Source organism: Dipodomys spectabilis, unplaced genomic scaffold, assembly GCF_019054845.1.
Source record: "Dipodomys spectabilis isolate Male_0828 unplaced genomic scaffold, ASM1905484v1 ptg000085l, whole genome shotgun sequence".
NCBI lineage: Eukaryota > Metazoa > Chordata > Mammalia > Rodentia > Heteromyidae > Dipodomys > Dipodomys spectabilis.
This window is the reverse complement of record NW_024870762.1, coordinates 4,119,896-4,134,293: the sequence shown is the minus strand read 5'-3', so window position 1 is coordinate 4,134,293 and position 14,398 is coordinate 4,119,896. Positions and strand designations below refer to the sequence as shown.

At 49.3% G+C, this 14,398-nt stretch overlaps 1 pseudogene; it reads left to right on the top strand.

The window, feature by feature from the left end:
• Positions 1-12,624: 12,624 nt before the first annotated feature.
• On the top strand, positions 12,625-12,823 carry LOC122111590 (annotated as a pseudogene).
• The last annotated feature ends 1,575 nt before the right edge of the window (positions 12,824-14,398 follow it).

The following is a 14,398-nucleotide window of genomic DNA, read 5'->3' as shown; positions in this document are numbered from 1 at the left end:
CTCTAGCTGTCCAACCTTTTTCTCTTTCATTGCATCAGAAAACTTCACTCCTTCACTTCTCCATATCTGCTGGGCTGATGGTTTTAGGATCTGGGGCGCTGCCAGCAGCTGCAAATGGAAACAGCAGGCCCCATGCAGCCTCTGCTGTTGACAAGGGTGGTGGGTGGTTGACAAGGGTGGGTGCTGTTGACAAGGGTGTCACACAGAGCCAGTGACAAGGAAAGGGGGAGGATCCTGTCTCCTGTGTGGTCCAGGCTGAGTGGCTGACTGAGATCTGAGGAGATGTAGAAGGCTGGTGAAGGAGGTAACCTCATCCAGGGATTGAGTGGGAATTGTTTGCTGGTCAGGCCTACTGTGAGGGCCACTGGGGGTGGAGGTGGGGACAACATTTACAGCTCCAGTTCTCTGGGGCGCCCAGGTCCCTACCCTTCTCAGGCATCAGGCTGAGTAACACCTAGTCTGCCACCATAAACCAGTAGTTCCTCTATCCCAGATCCTGTAGGTGTTCATATGTCATATTCAACTAAGCTTGTGTAGGAGAGATCCAAATTCTCAGGGATGACAGAAGGGAAGCAGAGACATGGCCCTGTCTGCATAGGACAGCATGCAGGCGGGATGGCTTTGCTTCTACCTAGATCTGAAACAAGAGAGAGCTGTCCCAGGCATTCTGCAGCCGGGACCTTGGAGTTCACCCTTCCCTCAGTGGGCAACATCCATCCCTTTGTTTTCCCCACATCTTAGAATAAGATTTTTTTTTCTTGAAACAGCAACCAAATGATAGGGAAACTGCCCCCAATTCACTGCACGACTTTGCAAGTGCATCCCCGGTCTCAGGTAAGATCCATCACAGAGAGATAATTCATTTAATCATTATTCACCAGGGCCTCATCTCCTGAAAGTTTGACTGTCAGAACTGAATTCCATCCCAAAGAAAAGCTCTCCTCACAGATTTGCAGTTGTTCTTTGTAAGAAAAAAAAAGGAGAGAAAAAAGGGGGAATTTGTTTAAAATAGACACGTGTAAGCCCCCCAAGGGACAAGGAAGCATAAACTGTAAGAACAGCTCCCATCAAACCTGAATCCGACTGGTTTAGGATTTTGCTAAGGAGGATGGAAAATGAAAGAAAGCTGAGTATCCCCTCTCACTTCCAAGTGACATCAAGGCAGTCAGCTTGTGACAGGAAGATTACCTGCCCGAGGATTTCATTTGATGTGAAAAGGGTTAACGTCATCTTAGTAGATTAGACATTTTCCGGCTCGCTTAGGAGTGAGAAACAAACTCAGAGTTTGAACATGAAGGAATGCACTAGAATCCTCTTTAGGTCCTGAAAACACAGGGGCGAGTGGTCAGATAGGCTTTGTGTCGAATACAGACAGATTCACAGGGATCATGAGTTTTATTGTCCTTTTTAGATGATGAGGAAGTGGGTACTGGGCAAGAGCAGACTCTATTTGTTCCGGCTGGTGGGCAAAAGCTGTAGCCATGGAACTCATTGATGGGTAGTTAACGTACCCAGTGGTCGGCTCTGTGCTAGGCTCCGGTGTGGGTGTGCGCAATGTGCGCACTAATGAGGGAGGCACAGCCCATCCCTGCAGGAGCACTTGTGCTGGCTGAGAAGGGAAAATGAACTGCCAAGAACCAACATTGAATTCCATGAGCAAGCACTGAGCGTGGGTAGCAAGCTCCAGAGGACTCTGGAGATGGGATCATCCTTCAGGCAAAGGCCACCAGAGTGGGCTTCCAGAGGGGCTGCATGCGCAGATTGCTTGTGTGGCAAGAAGACATGGAAGCCTCAGGAAACTAACCTGTGCCATCTTCTTTCTCCTTTTCTGCCTCTCTCCTCCCTCGGTGTTGTATCCCCCTCTGCCCTCTGTCCCTCCCCACACTCCACCTCCATCTTCCCTAGGGACTGAGGACACTTTTCAGGCCAGCCGTGTTATTGGATTTTAAATGATGCGATGGCTTTTTAATTCTTGCCTTAATTGCCTTTCCATGCAGGACATTGAGGATGGTTGATTACCAGGCAACTGGGCCTGGTGGTGACATTCCTTATCTGATGCCCCTTCTAGTTGCAGTGAAAGGGACGTGGCTCTCAAGACTAGGGTTTTCTTAGTAGAATCACCCTTTCCCCAGCTTCCGCTTGCAGACACCTGGGGTCCTGTTGGGGTGGGGAGTGGGGGGAGGGGAGGTTACTCTGGCTCTGTCCATGGTGCTGATGGGCCCAGCACCCGGGCCACGCAGGGAGAGTCTGTCATGAAGCTTTGGAGCTCCAAAGCCTGAATAATTTAAACAAATAGACTTGGACACATCTCTCTTTTCCCTAAGGGCAAGAAAACATCCCCTGCTGAGTCTATGGAATAATTGCCCCTTATTCAAGCATAGTTAAGAAAGCCAGAGAAATTGGGAAAGTGGAGGAAGGAGGTCTTCTGGCTGTGGGTGGGACTTGCTACTTGGCTCTCCAGGGAGCCTTTCTGGAAAAGATGAGCCAAGCCCTCCTTTCGCTCAGCCTCAGGCTTGTCAGGTCTGCAAAGGGATCTACTTTGTTCGCCAGTGTTTTTCCTCTAAGCTCATGGTAGCTAGCCCAGTCCTCTGTGTTGGCCAAGGAGAAGGCCCTTGCTTTGTTCTAGAAGAGACTCCAGCTGATTTGTGAGGCCAGTTCTCCACAGGAATGGACTCTGCACAGATGCATCCAGATAGATGCTGTGGGAAGAGGACACCTCTTTAGAGGACACATGGATCTAGGTACAACACATTAACCATGTGGAGTGGGCACAGGGCTTTCCTTAACCCTCCCATCACCCCGCCTCCCCTGACTCACAGCTGCCAGCTCTGAGGCCTGATGACCTGAGACCCAGGAGCAGCTCTGACTGGGAGGGCGCCTGGCCTTCCTTCCTTACCCAAGCCCCACCTCACCTTGCAGCTGCCTCTCTGGAGTTCTGTCTTCATTCCTTTTTTCTCCCTCATGCCCATCTCAGTAGACCTGAGTAGCGGCACCAGATGAGTCCTCTTCACAGACCCCAACCCCGCCTTTCTCTCCTATCCCATCCTTTGAATGCTTGATACCTGGACTCCCCCTGCAGTCATCCAATCCAAGGTCAGGGGTCCAGAGTGAGAATTTGGTCTCTCTCCTTGAGAGTTCAGCTGGGGATGGGAAGGATGAGAAAGCCCCTTCCCCTCCCCAAAGGGCCATGTTTTGAGAGCCAAGGAGCCCTTTGGGAGTGTTTTCCTGCCAAATGGTGGTGGGCTTCAGTATACTTTGGTGGGGGGAAGGGCTGAGGCAGGATTGCTCTGCCTAGGTTAAGCAGGGCAGGGGTGGGAGGGGTGGGGAGAGGAGACAGGAGAGTTCAGGACCAGAGGAGAGGCAACAGGAAGTCTGGGGGGGGGGGAGAATCAGACTCCAGCTGGCCAGGGGTGTCAAGTCAGCCCCCCCCCCTCCACCAGCTTTCTGAGGTCTCCTTCCTGCTGGGCTTGTGTCCCCCCCACACACACTCTCATTGTCAAAGAGGGGGTGTGATAGACTCCACCCTGCCTTCCTGCTTTCATCTCAGCATTTCAATTCGCTGATCTAACATTTCCTCAGAACACAGGGCTGGTTTCTTCCCACTTCTTGATTTCCTGGGGTTTGTCTCCTCATTGTTTTTCTTCTTAAAAGAATAAAGCCAAAGACAAGCACCTGTCTTTTATGCTCTCAGCTGAAAATTTGCAGCTGTTGGAGGTAAAGGAGATGTGGGAAAAGGGAGAGGAGTGTTTGGGAGTTGGGACAGCGAGGGACAGAGTTTCCAAATCCACTTCAGAAGACCCTTACCTCTGGGAGAAGCCCCCAGGCAGATCTGGGGCTGGGAGGGGGCACAACTGGCACCAGAGGATGCTGCCTTACCGGAACAGCTGGGCCTCAAACTGCCCTGGCATCACTGGGGTCCACATGGGCTGGATTAGGGTCATCTCTACAGCCAGCTAGGTCATGGCCTGACTCCTACCAGACACTGGGTCTGCCTCTGCCACACCCACAGCAGGACAAACAGGGAGAGCAAGAGCAGCCAGGGTCAGGTGTCTAGTCTGCCAGGAGGCTTAGAGGCAGGAAAGAGTTTGGGAATATTCTAGAAACTCACAGGTTAGCAGGTCTAGGAGAAGCTGGGGGACTGAAGGCCACATGTGGATATTTATTATGCTTTGTCAGGAGCTACCCCTCTCCCCCCTCTCTCCTCAGATCTGGTACAACTTGGCTTTCAACTGCTCACTCCTACCCTGGTCTTTGAGCCTCAATTTTCCAAAGATAAGGAGAGAGGTCAGATTTCCTCTCACTCGTGATAGGGTCCCTGTGGGCACAAGCTCTAGGCAGTTCCACCAAAAGATGCTTCCTGCCTGTTCTGCAAATCTAGAATCTCCTGTCATCAGTTCTGAGGGCCCCAGCATGCTCCCACAGAGCCCTGTTTTCTTAAGTAGCAGGATTCTGTAAGACTGAACACATCCTGGTGGGCCCTGGTTAGGACTCTGAATGGACTGCCACTGAGGGGTGTCAGATCAAGGTCGTTCTGCATGCTGGACTGTGGGAAGGTAAGAAGAGAAGCAGGGGAGCACAGGCCAGGGCAGAGGTGACAGTGAGTGGAAACCAAGGATTCAAGACTTGGGAGCAGACATGGTAATAGGTGAGCTGTATGGATAAAAGAACCAAGAACCATGTCAGGTTTGGCTTCTGCACTATGAATGTGCTGGTGAAGGCTGGAGGAGGAAGAGGCAGGTGTGGGAGGTAGAAGGTGGAAAGATGGTCACGTGGAGCATGTTCAGTGCAGATTCTCCATCTGCCAGGGACCCAGTAGGGGACCTGAGCCAGGTGGTTCTCTAAGGGAGCCTACTAAGTAGAGCCAGTTAGGATGTCCTGGGAGAATGGAAACTGGGTGGGGGCTGAGCTACAGATTGCCAATGACCAGTGATACCTGCTCTACTCTAGGATGGGTAACAAGGCCTGCAGGGAAGGGAATGACCCAGGGGCCTTCCAGGCTAGCACTAAAACTGTAGAGGGAGAAGCTGTGGGAGCTGAGAGGTGGCCAGATAAATAGCTACTGGCATAGACATCATAAGCCAGAGGGGAAAGTACCCTGACTTCTCTTTCCATCCTTTCCTAATCTCTAGCCAGGATGGATCTTCCACAGGCAAACCTAACAGGAAGCCAGCAGGCAAGGAGCCTGGGAGGCACAGATCACGGGGCAACTCGCTGTGATGGGAGCAGAGCAGGGGACAGGCCAGCAAGCAGGAGGTCAGCACTGATGTCCCCAGAAACACCATAGGAGTTTACAGAAGCCTTTTTTTCCAGGAACACTTGAATTTTCAAAGCTGTATTCTCATAGCTATACCTCTGATAAAGGAGGGGACAGGTTAAGTTTGGGGCGTACAGGTCATAAGAGCCTCTCCTGGCTCCCCTGTAGGTAGTGACCTCTTCCATCTAGGCTGGGCCTGCCTTGTTTGTATTCTATGAAGCCACCCTCCTCTCACCACCACCCCTCCCCTCCAGGCTCCTCTCCAACCCCTGCTGCCTTTTTGCAGGGTTGGGAAATGGAATGGTAGACTTGTCAGAAACCTGCCTGCAGGACAGAGAGGAAGAGGAGATTTGTGATCAGGAGAGCGTGAAGCTGTGATGACAGCAGCTGCTTAATATGGAAAAGGGGATCCTAATTATTGCTTGGACAGACGGGGAAGCAACAGTCAGTCAGAAAAACTCAGAGGGCCCCCTCCTGTTGTGAAGCCTGGTTTCTCAAGGTGGAGAGGCCTCTGACTGAAGGCAAGCAGCCAGCAACCCAGTGGACTGGATTAATCCATTGACCAGACTGGAACCCCGGCCCAGTGAGGCACAGACCAGGCTGAGGCTGGAGAGCTGTGTCTTTATTTTATTTTTCTGGGGCTTGAACTCAGGTCCTGGGTTCTGTCCCTGAGCTTTTTTTTGCTGAAGGTTGACACTAGAGCCATAGCTCCACTTAGTTTTTTGGTGGTTAATTGAAGATAAAAGTCTCTGACTTTGAATCTCAGTTCTTAGATCTCAGCCTCTTGGGTAGATATGATTATAGGTGTGAGCCACAGCACCCAGCTCTGAGAGCTGTGTTCTTGTTTAGCCAGGGGGAAGGGGCTCTGGGCTCTGGCCTTGGGTTGCCTGCCTGGCCTTGGTTTCCTCAGTTGTGGCAACACAGACATCTCCAGCTTTCCATCTCAGAGACTGTGTTTCTTCACCGCTCAGTGTTTGTGGGAAGTCTAGTCTTTTACAGGTCCCTATCCAAAGCAGTTCTGGGGTCCCTGAGGAATTCTTGTACAGCTCCCAAATCCATGCTGGTGGCTCAGCCAGCATCTCACTCCAGTTGGCAGCTGTCCCAGGCTCTGGCTGTCAACTTCCCACTGGGGCCATTTTCAGGCTAATTCATTCTTCCTCAAACCCCTCTCCTCCAAGCTGGGACTAAGGCCTAATTCCTTTCATTTGCAAACTTCGCTTGGATCAAGAGCTGGGGTTTAAGCAAGTTTGGCTCATGGCTCATCCAGGGTAGAGAAAAACTGTCAGCAGATGTCTGATGGGGGTGTGGGGGAGAGGGCAGTCTCCTTCATGGTGTCCCTAGCCCTCCTGGCAGGCAGCCCCTGCCTTAAGTCGGACCTGATATGGGGCCATTCATATCTTTAATGAAGGTAGGTGACTTAGTGTGCAAATCCTATCCTCTAGTGGTGGGAGTGTAGGGGGAGAGGAAAGAGAAGACAGAGTCCACCCTCCTTCCAAAGTTATGTAATTATAGGCTTCTTGCCAGATCGTCCCCTCTAGGCCAGAAAAGGAGTTTTGGGGGGGGAGAGGGTACATGCGTATGTGTGTGTGCTAATACTAGAGCCTGAACTCAGGACCTTGGCACTGTTCCTTAGCTTTTTCATTCAGTGCTAGCCTTAAGCCACAGCTCCACTTCCGGCTTTTTTTTTTTAAGTAGTTAATTGAAGATAAGAGTCTCACAGACTTTCGTGCCTGACGGTTTGAACCATAATCCTCAGAGCTCAGCCTCCTGAATAATGTCTTTGGGTGTGCATGAGAGTGTGAGAGTGTGCATGGGTGTGTCTGGATATGCATACTTGTGTTTGAATTTGTTTACAAGTTTACCTTTGCATGCATAAGAGCGTGTTTAAATACTTGAGTGCTTAGTTTGCATGCATGGGTACATGAGTGTGTTTGGGCATGCATGAATGTGTTTGATGTGCGTGAGTATGCTTTAGCAAGTTTGTTGCATGCAAGAGTGTGTATACAAATATACTTGAGTGTGCTTAAGATGCACACATGGATATGTGAGTGTGTTTGAATGTGTGTGCTTGCATGACTGCGTTTGAGTTTGTATCAGTGTGCAGGGGTGTGAGTGCATTAGTTTACTGAGTTTGTGTGCATGAGTGTGCACGTGTTTGGGTGAGTGTGAGTATTGAGTTTATTAGCACATTTACTTTTGCATGTTTGAGTGTGTATACTTGTGTTTACATGTGCTTTAGTTTTTTTTTGGGGGGGGGGTCTAGTCATGGGGCCTGAACTCTGGGCCTGGGCGCTGTCCCTCAGCTCTTCAGCTCAAGGCTAGCACTCTACCACTTGAGCCACAGCGCCACTTCCGGCTTTTTTCTTTTTGCTTATGTGGTGCTGAGGAATCGAACCCAGGGCCTCAGGCATGCAAGGCAAGCACTCTACCACTGAGCCACCTTCCCAGCCCCTACATGTGCTTTAGTATGTGTGCATAGAGTGCATGAGTACATGTGTGTGAGTGTTCACGTTTGAGTATGCATAGTGCTTGTGTTTTAGCATGCTTATGTTTGTGTGCATGAGTATTTGAGAGTGTGTTTCAGTATGCTTTAGCATATTTGTATGTGTGTTTGAGTGTATTGAGTGTGCTTGTGTTTAAGTTTGCCTACATGGATGTACATGAATCTGTTTGAGTTGTGCAGCAAGATGGAGGGAGGGAAGGACTGAGCACCTCAGGCAGCTGTAAGCAGTGACCAGTAACTATAACAGGGCACATAGAAGTGACAAGGCACAGTCCTTGCCCTGGGAACTTCCCAGCAAATGAAAAGGGAGGCAAATGACCCATAGTCCAATTGAGGCTAGGTAGGCCATCCAGAGGAGAGAGGCCACAGGACAGTGAGTCATCAGTGGCAGGTAGATTCCAAGAGGACTTCCTGGAGGAGACAGCTTTAAATACTGGGTAGAGAAAGCATGCTAGGTGGACTCATATTTGACACAAAAGACTTTCAAACAACTTGGAACCTAAGTGTAAAAAAAGTCCCCATTGGGCCTTTCTTTGTTGCTGAATTATGGAAATGATGTCTTAACTGTTTAAAAATGAAGAGGAATCATATTAAGTGAAGTAAGCCAGACGCAAAGAAATATAGGTCCCATGATTTCCCTTGTTTGCAATAATTAGTATATGTCTAGGATAATCTTATCAGATGAGCAGAAAAGATATAAGATGATGCTAAGCGAAATGAATCCCAAGATATGGACACAGAGGTTTTCTTTGTTGTTGCTGTTTTTAATGTACTATGTGATTTTTTTTCTTTTTTATGTTCTTCCTCCTATGGTAAATCTCTGTTGTCACTGTATTTGACTTTGATACCTCGCATCTTGTATATACATTTATCTAATTTGGGGGAGGGGAAGGGGAATAACAAAATGCTGAAATAAGGACACAGGATGACCCATTGCAACAATGATATTCACAAGACACAATGATATTCACAAGACACTTTGGGGATGGGAGGAGTGGGGGAAGTGGGGAGGGAAAGGAGAGTAGGAGAAAAACAAAGGAGGGGATAACAATTCTCTACAAGAAATGTACTCATTACCTTATTGATGTAACTGTAACCTCTGTACGGCATCTTTACAAGAAAATAAAATTTAAAAAAATTTAAAAAATGAAGAGGAGCCAGCTGGGCACCAGTGGCTCATACTTGTAATTCTAGCTACTCAGGAGGCTGAGATCTGAGGATCACAGCTCAAAGCTAGCACAGGCAGGAAATTGAGAGAGTCTCTTAACCACCAAAAAGCTAGAAAGTGATCTGTGGCTCAGGTAGTAGAAGGCCAGCTTTGAGCAAAAGAAGCTAAGCTAAGGGACAGTACCCAGGCCCTGTGTTAAAACCCCAGTACCAGCGCACAAATAAGTGAAGAACTCTTATTTTTTTCTCCCTTCAAAGCTAGCGTTCTACCACTTTGAACCACAGCTCCACTTCTGGTTTTCTGGCCAGGATGGCTTTGAACCATGATCCACAGATCTCAGCCTCCTGAGTATCTACGATTACAGGGATGAGCCGCCAGTGCCTGGTAGGAGCTCTTATTCTTTAGAGATCTGTGATAAAATACTGACGTGTGAAATTGTGTGAGGGCTGGGATTTGCTTCAAAATAACAGCAGGGGTGGTCATGAATGGGCTTGGTATATGGGTTGTGGTCAAAGAGGGACTGTGTGAGTATAGCTGATGAGGGGCATGGTCAGAGACAGGCATTGTTGGGAAGGGCTGTGGCTAGGGGTGTAGGAGCCACAAGATTAGCCAAGAGCTGACAACTATTGATGGTGGGCAATGGCCACCTAGGGCTTCATTATAGTCTCTGTATTTTTCTGTGGTTTTTGAAATTCTCCATAATACAAACTCCAAAAAGAAAGCCAGCACCACTGTGTTTGAAAACACATTCCTAGTATGGCTGCTATGTAGAAAATTCACAATGGCAAAAATCAGTTGTGGGTTGTGGGTTCAGGGACAGTTCGGATGCATTTGTGTTTTATTAATCACAAGAGCATCCTTAGACATTGGATCAGTGGCGCTGCCAGTATGGGAACAATGGGTCCAGACTGGAGACTCTTGGCACAAGATGTAGGGAATCTCTTACTGACTGAGGGACAGGGACAGTGGCCAGCCAGAGGCCCCAGGAGAGCAGAGTTGGGCCCAATCCCTGCTGTTGACCTGGTTACTGTGTGAAGTATGTGGTGGGAAATGGCTTCATTTGCACCTTGGAACGTGGGTTCCAAGCACCTGCTGTGCTCCATTAGGCAGGTGGCAGTTTTCTTCAGGCCCAGGAGAGGGCTGAGATAGGAAGGAAGCTATCCCTCCAGGTTCCTGACTTGCAGGGTGGAGCTCCAGGCACTTTGGGGATTGGAACTTTGAAGTCAGCCCAGTTGTCCCTCTCTGCTTTTCCCCAAACCTTCCTGTGGGCAGGTGCATCAACATTCTCAGCTTCCTTGACTTCCTCTTTCTTTGGCTTCTCAGGGTTCCAGAAGGCCAAGTGGAGATTGGGGAGCTGTTTTTCAGCCCCTCTGGCATTCTCATTTGCTGCCTTCCAGGAAGTCACTGCTACAACTGAGAGCTTCCCCTGGTGTATTTAAAAAGAGACCACAAGAGTAGGGCAATGCTTAGCCAAAATAGCATCCATGAAGGAGCAGGGAATGGCCCACAAAGAGGAAAAGAGACAGGGAGAGGGCAGAAAGAGAGTCCAAGGCAGGATGTGCAGCGGGCAAAACAACCCAGCGAGGTGCGCAAGAAGGCTGGAAGTTGGGAAATTGGCAGCAGCTCCTGCTGCACCTGGGCCGTCCCAGAGCCGACCTGGTGTGGGGGCAGAGTCTCACTTCTGTTGCAGTACACCCACACCCTGCATGACATTTCGGTCCCCTCCACTCAGGTCCCCACCCACAGGGAAAGGTTGACAGCACGGGTCCTGGCCTCTACCTACTGAGTGTCTCCAGCCTGTGGCTGAAGCTCTGGTGAGGGTTTAGAAAAGTTCCTGGCTAGCAAAGAGGCAGCTGAAGGGGGCTGAGACTTGGGTCTAAGGCTGTGGTCCCTCTGCCCCAGGCCTAGACCTGAAAGCAGCTCCCACCAAGCCTGCAGGCTTGGGAAATTTCAAAACAGCCCTGGCCCAGACCCTTTTTCCTAACCCCAGAGAAAAAGGCCTAGATTTAGGATCCTGCAAATGAACTGGACTTGTGATTTGGGTGAGTTGCTGTTCTCCCAGGGCTCTTTCCTTATGTGCTAGAAGACTACACTCCTTCCAGAGCTGTTTTCAGGGACCAGAGGCCAGAGGGGTAAGAAGTAGGAAGTTGGAGCCCCTTCCCAGAGAAGCATGGGGCTCATCTTCTGAGAGAGCTAGAGACGGGTGACAACCTTGCTGGATCCTGTGCTTTGCAAGGCTCCTATCCCTCCTCCAGGAAGTCCCCTGGACTGCATTCACTCTTTGTCTTAGAATACCAGGTACAGTGTCCAGTCCCGTGCTGGAACAGAAGGATGGGATGTCAAGAGGTGGCCCTTAGTCATGCTCTAGAGCAGGTCCCTGGTAAAGTCTCAGCCATGCATCTGGTAGTCCCACTGGGTCAGATCACATGTCTAGACATAGACCAAGGCACTGTGGCCAGAGGAAGGGGGTAGAATCAACAGATAAAATTCTTAGCACCAGCTGGGGGAAGGGACACAGGTGGCACAAGCATGTAATTCTAGCTACTCAGAAGTGTTAGGAAACTGAATCATGAGCATATCAGGATAAAGACAGGGCAAAAAGTGAACTCAACAGACCCAACAGATTTTTATTTTGGGTAAAAACCTGAGAGGGAGACCATTGTCTTCCAGGGAAGAAAATGATGTGATCTCTTACAACTGAGGTCTCCTTTTATTAGGTAGAGAAAGTGAAGTCAGGTAGGTCAGGGGCAGGGGTCTGGGGTAGTTTGTCGCAGGGTGGGAGCAGGGTGCAGAGACTGAATCTTATCTTTTGTGTGTGTGTGTGTGTGTGTGTGTGTGTGTGTGTGTGTGTGTGTTACTTGTGGGGCTTGAAAACTCAGGGCCTCGGCCCTGTCCCTGAGCAATTTTTGCTAGTGTTCTATCACTTTGAGCCACAGTTCCATTTTAGGTTTTCTGGTGGTTAATTGGAGATAAGAGTCTCATGGATTTTCTTGCCTGGGCTGGCTTGGAAACTTGATCCTCAGATCTCAGCCCCTTGAGTAGCTAGGACTAGTGAATCTTATCTTGGGTTATAGGGAAGCATCTGTTTTGAGCAGAGATGTCAACAATTATGGTACGGTCCTCAATTCACAGGTTATCTCTTTTACAACCAAAGGGTATGTTTGGGAGAGGAAAGGGGCTGGGATAGGATTCAGATTCAGGGAGATCTGCAGCATGGGCAGTTTTGTGGTTGTCAAGGGCAAAGGTGAGTGCTTTGAGTTTAAACCATTTTCCATCAAGGAGGCTGATGTCGATCAGCCTGGGAAGAGATTCTTATCTCCAACTAACCAGTTTTTTAAAAAAAGTCAAAAGTGGAAGCTGGGGCTGGGGATATGGCTCAGTGGCAGAGTGCTTGCCTAGCATGCATCAAGCCCCAGGTTTGGTTTCTCAGTACCATATACACAGAGAAAGCTGGAAGTAGAGCTGTGGTTCAAGTGGTAGAGTGCTAGCCTTGAGCAAAAGAAGCTCAGGGACAGTGCCCAGGCCCTGAGTTCAAGTCCCATGACTGGCAAAAAAAAAAGTGGAAGCTGGACACTGGTGGCTCATACCTATAATGCTATGTAATGCTGATATTTGAAGTTCTAGGTTCAAAGCCAGCTCTGGCAGGAAAGTCTGTGAGACTCTTATCTCTAATTAATGTCCAGGAAAAAAAAGACAGAGAAGACTATACTTTCAGGAATCGTTTCTGTAGTTTGTTACTAGAGACATTTCGCTGATTGTGTAGAGTATCCGAAACCATGAGGAGGAGGCGTAGCATTCCCTCATGAGCACAAAGCTGGCTATTGGTGCTGCTTTACTGCAACTGCCATTTGCTGATGATCCTTCTCTTCCTTCGGGGAGAAAACACAGTCTGAGTGGCTTTCGGGGGGCGGGGGGGGAGAAAGACTCACGTGTAACTGTGACCCTCAATCTTAAGCAAAAAACAAAAACAAAACACAAAGGGGCAGTGCATAGGCCCTGAGTCTGAGACCCAGTGCCAGCACACATACACAAAAAGAGCAGAAGTGGAGACATGGCTCAAGTGGTAGAGTGTCAGCCATGAGCAAAATATCCAAAGAGAACATGATAGCTTGAATCTAAGCCTGTTATCTCATTCATACACATGTGCGCTCTCTTCTCTTTCACACACACACACACACACACACACACACACACACACACACACACACACCAAAAACAAAGAAAGAGAGAGAGTGGAAAAGAAAAGGAGAAAAGAAAAGATCCCTCTCCTCCCTGCCCCTCCTGCAGGCCAGGCTTCAGTAAGTCTGCCTCCGGTTCTTCCGTTTGCTTCCCCATTGCTCTCAGTCCAGGACCCCACTGCCCTGAGGGGCAGCGCCAGCCTCCTCTTTGCTCCTTTGGTCCTGGACAGACTCTAAGCCATTGGGTGTTGTTGTTGTTGTTGTTGTTTTTGGAGCCAGAGTCCTGCTAGGCCGGGCTGGCTTCAAACTCACCACACACCTGCCTCTACTTGAGGGCTGATATTCTAGTCGTGAACGGCTTCGCTCAGCCCAAGCTGCCTTTCTGACAGGCGCAAGGAGGGGCTGGCTCCTTTTTTCTGCTTCAGGACTTGGAGCGCTCTTGACGAGTCACGATCACTTAGGCGCTCTCACCACCTGCCTCTGCCACCTGCGTTTGCTGGCCTGCCTCCAGTGCCTTCCCAGCCCTACTCCCCTCCCCCAGGCCACAGCACCATAGGTTTTTGGTTCACTTCCTTAAAAATGCAGGTATGGCCTCTCTGCTGGCTCTGTTCACGCTGCTTCCCTTGGCTGGGGTCCTTCAAGGCTGAGTGAAAAAGCTGCTTTGCTTCTGGCTGCCTTTCCCAACTCCTCAGGTGGAATTAATTGCCACCTGTGTTCCCATTGTACCTGTAAACACCTCCAAGTGCTCTCCCTCCTATTAATTCTGTGGGTTTTTTTTTTTTTTTTAACTTGTCTGCTCTCTATCAGGGTTCTTAAGTATGCAGACAACAAAGACTATCTGATTCATTTAAATCTTTGCCCTGCACACAGTAGGCATACAATACCCCTAGCTCCAGCTAGGGTTGGATAAATAATAGCTAGTCACAGCATGCATGAATTGCTCACTTTCTTAAAACAACAACAACAAAAAAAAAAACTTTAAAAATCACTGGGAAAATAATCCCTACCAGGTTTAAAGGTTCTTAACAAAACTTGACGGGTAATGGAGGAGCCAAAGCCCCTCCTGCTTCTCCTCCTTCCTCTGACTCCCTGGCCAGAGCCTGGAAAAGGCTGGGAGCACTTCCGCCATTCCTTCCTTCCTTCCTTCCTTCCTTCCTTCCTTCCTTCCTTCCTTCCTTCCTTCCTTCCTTCCTTCCTTCCTTCCTTCCTTCCTCTGAGCCAGTGGTTCTTAAAGTACATCCGTTTCAGCCAGCGTTAGTCAGCGCCATCCTCAGTTAGAAAGGCAGTTTCCAAAT